Source organism: Lactuca serriola, chromosome 7, assembly GCF_051521515.1.
Source record: "Lactuca serriola cultivar US96UC23 chromosome 7, Lser_US96UC23_V15, whole genome shotgun sequence".
In the NCBI taxonomy this organism is placed as follows: domain Eukaryota; kingdom Viridiplantae; phylum Streptophyta; class Magnoliopsida; order Asterales; family Asteraceae; genus Lactuca; species Lactuca serriola.
Window position 1 is genome coordinate 189,793,799 of NC_136414.1, and position 6,076 is coordinate 189,799,874.

Genomic DNA, 6,076 nt, shown 5'->3' on the forward strand with positions numbered 1-6,076 from the left:
CAAACTTCCTTAGAGTTCGGGATGTGCGATTACGGAAGAGTTGTTCTGTGGAGGTTGCTCACTCCGGAGGGAATCAGTTCATGGAGAAGGGGGACTATATCAAGTAGGATCGATCGAGCCATGCCAGTTTTGTCATCGATAGTTAGTAGTTGGTGCACAAAGTGGGGAGAATTGGAAAATTCTCAGATGAAACAGCAAGCATCCAAGGTTGGTTAGCTGTTTGGATTCAGCAGTGTCATTAGCCGAGAGTGTGGTATGGTTAGAGCAGGTGATAGACACATGGGACAGGGAACAAACCATGGTTTCAAGTAAGGTAGTTGATCGACGTGAGGCCTGGGATTAGGCCGGGGTAAAAATTCATAGAACGGATCTGGAGTTCGGAACCCCTAGAGGGACTAGAACAGACTGCATGGGAGATATTCCCGGAAAGAATGGTTCAGGGTGATGTACAACAGTTTTTGAGCGGTCCGGATAGACGAAAGGCCGACAGGAGTACCAGTCAGGCCGAAGGCTCGAAGAACGGTCCAGACAGGCTGAAGGCCTAGAAGGGCGGTCTAGACATGCTGAAGGTTCTGAGAGTGGTCCAGATAGGCTGAAGGCCTAGTAAGGCGATCTAATCATGTTGAAGACTCAGTATGTGTTAGTAAACCTGTATGCGGAGAATGAGTGAGTATGTCGCCGTGAAATAGCAATCGATAAGGTCTGGCCCCAAGTATTGATCATGATGATGGAGTTAGCTAAAGGTCGTGTATGGGCTTCGTTAGCTGTGTGATCGGATTCGGAGTATATGGGAGTTAGGGAGTAGCAGTTGCTCTACATGGGTGGTTTAAGTGGAGTTTTAGCACCATGACACTTGTTGATGTGGTAAGGGTCGTTGAGTAGACTTCCTTGAAGAATGGAAGGGAAAGGTATGTGGCTCCGGGAAGGAGTGTTGGTCATCTGAAGGGAAAGCAGTAGCGTAAATGGATGATTAAAAGTATTTCGGTTATTGATAGTGAGCATTGAGATTGTACCAGTTGTATGGATGCACATCCAGGTTGGGTGTCCGTTGAGGTTGTGAAATGATTAGCGCTGATGTCGAATCAGAGGATTTCGGAAGTGATGCAAGGGTTGATCCTTGGGATCCAAGTATGGTTGTAGTCATGAGTTATGTAGGTGGTGGTGTTCCATCCAAGGGATGGCTGGACCCGTCGTATATGTACCTAGAATTCCAGCCCGAGGCTGTTTGGGCCAGGTATGAGTGCTTATGTGATTTAGCTGGTTGTCCATGAGAGTTGTTTGGACGCTGAAGGATGTGTTATCTTAACACAGAAAAGGGATTAGTTTCGGGAGGAGAACTGGATGAGTTGCAATATTGCGCGCATCGTGGTTGTCGTCTGTTTTGACAAAAGGATGATAGCTTAGAGCTATGGTAGAGTCCGGTGGTTTATTATGGTATCCGGTTTTCGTAAGCTGCGAAAGTGGGTGCAAGTCGGGAATATGGTAGTATCATCAGGTGGCACTTAGTTGATATGTGTTTTCATCAGAGAAAAGAAGCCGGTGGCCGGCTTGAAGCAGTTGTCAGGACCCTGCAGGGGAAGAGATGGATTTTATAGGGATTCGATAGTAGTATTTGAAGGAATCTGGGTCGGTGTCAGATTAGTGGATGCATTGTGGGAGTATATCCGGAATTGTGTGTTGCAGCAGGCTTCGAGGACGAAGTCTAATTTAAGTGGGGGAGAATTGTAACACCCCAAGTTTAGAAGCAAGAGTTCAGGGGTGTAAAGTGTTATTAGAAGGATGGACTTGGCGAGTTGGAGCTATGACTCGTCGAGTCGGAGCGTGTGAAGAGCACGCGATAAGTGGACTGACTCGTCGAGTCAACGGCTGGACTCGACGAGTCAGTGCTGGAAGAGGAAAACCCTAATCTTAGGGTTTGCACCCTATTTAAAGGACTTAATGTCCTCCCCTCAGCCCCCTTACTACCCTTTGAGATCAAGAAACCCCAAAATCATGAGTGAGAGTCCTTGGAAACAATTTGGAGCATAGATAAGTGATTTTGTGAAGAGATCTTGAAGATCAAGGAGCTTGGATCAAGGAGATTTGTGGAGATTCATCTTATTCTTTAGTGGGAGGTTGTTTTGGAGGTAATGAATCGTTATCCTTGGCCTTCTCCTTTCTAGATCCATCTTTCATGGAGTTTTAGGGTTTGTTTGGAGATAATATGATGAGATCTTGGTGCATGAGTTAGATCTAGAGCTTAAACTCCATATCTGAGTTCTATTTGGATCAAATATGTAGAAAGCCCTTCTAATTGCTATACAAAAGCCATTCCCCATGAGTTAAGTTCCTTTCGAGCTTGGTTTTTGGAACTATGGGACATGAAGCACGTAAAGGTAGCAACTTTATGTTGCTAATGCACTCTAGGGACCCAGATATATTGTTGGAGCAAAGGAGTAGCTCTGTATCTTTCGATTATAGGAATACTCGTATCAACTCGGCGAGTCTGGGAGATGACTCGGTGAGTTAGGCTAGGGCTTCAGGCATTGAGTCGCATAGTGACTCGATGAGTCGCATGGGTGAACTCAGCGAGTCATATGATGATGAGCTTGGACTCGACGAGTGGAAGAACAACTCGGAGAGTCTGATGAAGATTGTTGTGGACTCGGCGAGTCGGTTCTTGGACTCGACGATGTAACATTTTGATTCAGTGGTATATTTTGTTAACTACATGACGATGTGGGGTTGATGTCCTAAAAAGAGAAAGCTTTTTCTTGCCATTTACTATGGTTTTCTCTGGTGCATGTGGAAGGCGAGGAATGAGAAAAGATTCAACAAGATGCAAATTTATGCTCATAAATTGGCGGACAATGTTTTCACTATGGTGTTTGATTGGGTTAAGCATAGGGGTAGTTTTGGTAATTGTAATTGGGTGGATTGGTGTTGTTTCCCTTTCAACATTTTGTAATTTTTCTTTTCTTGTCCTGCCTTTCTCTTTTAGGTAGTGGCTTTAATATATCTATGTTAGTTCTAAAAAAATACTAATAGGGTCGTCAACCTAGAAAAGTGCATTTATTTGTTGCTATACCCTGAATCAAAGCGATGAAAATTTCAGCTCTTCTTCACTACATTCAGATTTGCATCAATGAACAAGGATATCACTAAGAAATCCTTTACAAGACCACATAAGGATGCATGATAATAGCTAGATTGTCGAGAGATCATATAAAATGAGAACATAAATGGCCTAACATTTGGGTGTCTATTTGGATAGATCGGTTAATCTGATCTGATCAGGTAAATTCAAATTGATGTCGGTTTTTCAAATACGGGTCCGAATAGTCAAAACTAAATTCAAAATCTCACCCGATCCTACAAATTGACATTTTGGTTGAATCGACTTTTACAATTCGTTTTTCAAGATGCAAAACAATTTTAAAAAATATATAACTTGAATATTAACAAACTATTAAAAAAACTTTAAAAAAAATAAATTGTTTAGTTGTGCATTAAAATTTATAAAAAACCACTAAGAAAAATATAATATAGTTGAATGTTACATAAATGTATCATTTGTCGTATATTCTATACCGTTTTAAAGATAAACGATGTTCCAAAAAGTTGTAACTTTTTTTCCTGAAATATCTAGTTTATTTATGTTATCCAATTAAACTGAATAAACCCGACAATATTCGCGCTTGTTGGTATTTGATGAGGATCCCAATATGTATATCAGAAAATATTTTGCCAGTAAAAAAAAGTCAAAGTCAAATTCTGTCATCCAAGTGAATATGTAAAAAGTAGAATGAATTTAATAATAGAATAGTGGAGTATGAGCACAAAATGGGTGAAAAACGTCTTTGAAGGGTCTTTAGAAATTCCATCGATCCATGCATTTGAACTTGAAAAACATTCAAAGCGACGTTTGTCGATTTGTCTCCTGTCAATTCTAATGCCTCGACATTGATTCATTCAACTGCTTCCGTTATTTTTCTTTTTAAAAGACTCAATAACTATATTTTAACTGTAATCTCTTCGAAAAAGACCTTAAAATCCAAATAAGTTAGATATTCTTGACCTATACACTAATACATTCTAAATCGGTCGACTGTTTACCAAGTCCACAGTATTTGAGGTTACTGTTGCATACGTAAATGGAGAAAAAAATTCACCTTAAGAATTTAATATGGCCCACAAGATATAAAGACATTAGACATACCTATATAAATAGAAACCTTTGGCACCACCATTCAGAAATCATACCAAACGTGAAACACAAGCATTCAAATCCTAACACAGATTAAAACCATGCAACGCTCAGCCATGTTGAACATAATCAAGCGCCAAATGGCATACCAAAAAGCTCGACCCACAAGTCATCCCGCTTGCGATGTTTTCATAAACCACCGTGGCATAGACACAAAGAGATCAATTGCATCTTTGTTATATCATCAACTCTTGTTATCAAGAATTCCATCGTTTCTTGACAACAAGAACATGAAGCCTGGAGATAAGCTCTTTGAGAATATCGACAGTGCGATATTGGGGTGCAAGATTGGCGTAGCAGTCTTTTCACCTCGATATTGTCAGTCGTACTTTTGCCTTCATGAACTCGCATTGATGATGGAGTCTGGGAAGAAAGTTATTCCCATATTTTGTGATGTGAAACCCTCAGAGCTTCGGGTTTCAGATAATAAAATCTGTTCAGGGTCTGAGATCAAAAGATTCGGTTATGCTATCGAGGAGGCTAAGAATACCGTAGGACTCGCGTTCAACACAACCAAAGGGTATTTTCGACATTTTCAACATTATTTTTTTTTCAAAATTTCTAGTTTTTGCTTAAAGATTAATAACGGGTTTTTATTTTGGTGAATAAAATTACAGGAATTGGTCGGATGTGGTAACATATGCAACAGAATTGGTGAAAGAAAGCTTGATCGAGATAGAAAATGAGAAGCATGCTACTCGTCAGGCTCAAATCTTATACTAAATAGCCATTCATGAGAACTACTTATATTGACATTATTTACATTGATTTATTTTATTTTTGGGAAAATGACTTAAAAGCCCAATGAAGTTTTCAAACCGTTCAAGAAACCCCAATCATGTTTTGTCTGTTCAAAAAAACTCAACAAACTTAACATTTTGTCTAAAAAGCCCAACGAAGTTATACTTTCCTGAAAGTCAAATAAGAGAAACAGATGACGTGACTTATTACCGTATTGGAAAAGTGACTTGTTAGGCCAACGAAGTTTCCAAAACGTCTAAAAAAATTTAATCATGTTTTGACTGTTCAAAAAAAACCCAACGAACTTAAACAAAACAAAATTGGGATTTTTTTGTACGGTTTGGAACTTTGTTGGACTTTTTAGACAAAATGTTAAGTTCGTTAGGTTTTTTTAAACAAACAAAACAAGATTGAGGTTTTTTGAATGGTTTGGAAACTTCATTGGCTTTTAAGTCATTTTCCTTTTATTTTTTTATTCACAGTATTGTTGTTAACGAATATGATGGTGCATGCATGTAATATGATGTAACCTATGAATTGAATAAAAGCTTTTCTTTCATTTTATACGGTTGTTACAAACATTTATGTGCAACAAAATCGGTACCAAGTATATATAAATATAGTAATGTACCATTTAAAATACAACCAGGCATTGATTCACACATCGATCGAACATCAAAAATCTGTTTGTTTTTCAGTGATTCTGGAGTTTTGATTGATTGATGATCAATTAAAGTGTTGTTTTTCAAGAAATCTTGATCCATCTTGCTGACATTTTAATTTGGTATTCCGTTTTTTGGTCAACATAGTTTAGATCAAATCGATCTCACATTGTAACTGAACTTCCATTTGTAGTTATCCACGAAATAGCCACAAACATCGGCTCCATTCCTGTTGTTCCCAATAAAATTTAATACTATAATTTTGACTTCATGGTCAAACTGACTAGTTTTCAAGTATAGAATCAAACGACTATGACTAGAATTTAACAAAATGATCTTCTTTTTGTATTTTCCATCATAACTTCAACTTAGTCACAGGTTTTCTTGCAATGACTTGATGAATTTAACATGAATTTCTTATGAAGAA

At 38.5% G+C, this 6,076-nt stretch overlaps 1 pseudogene; it reads left to right on the forward strand.

The window, feature by feature from the left end:
* Positions 1 to 4,326: 4,326 nt before the first annotated feature.
* LOC145064670 (putative 2' cyclic ADP-D-ribose synthase BdTIR pseudogene) lies at positions 4,327 to 4,969 on the forward strand (annotated as a pseudogene).
* Positions 4,970 to 6,076: the final 1,107 nt, after the last annotated feature.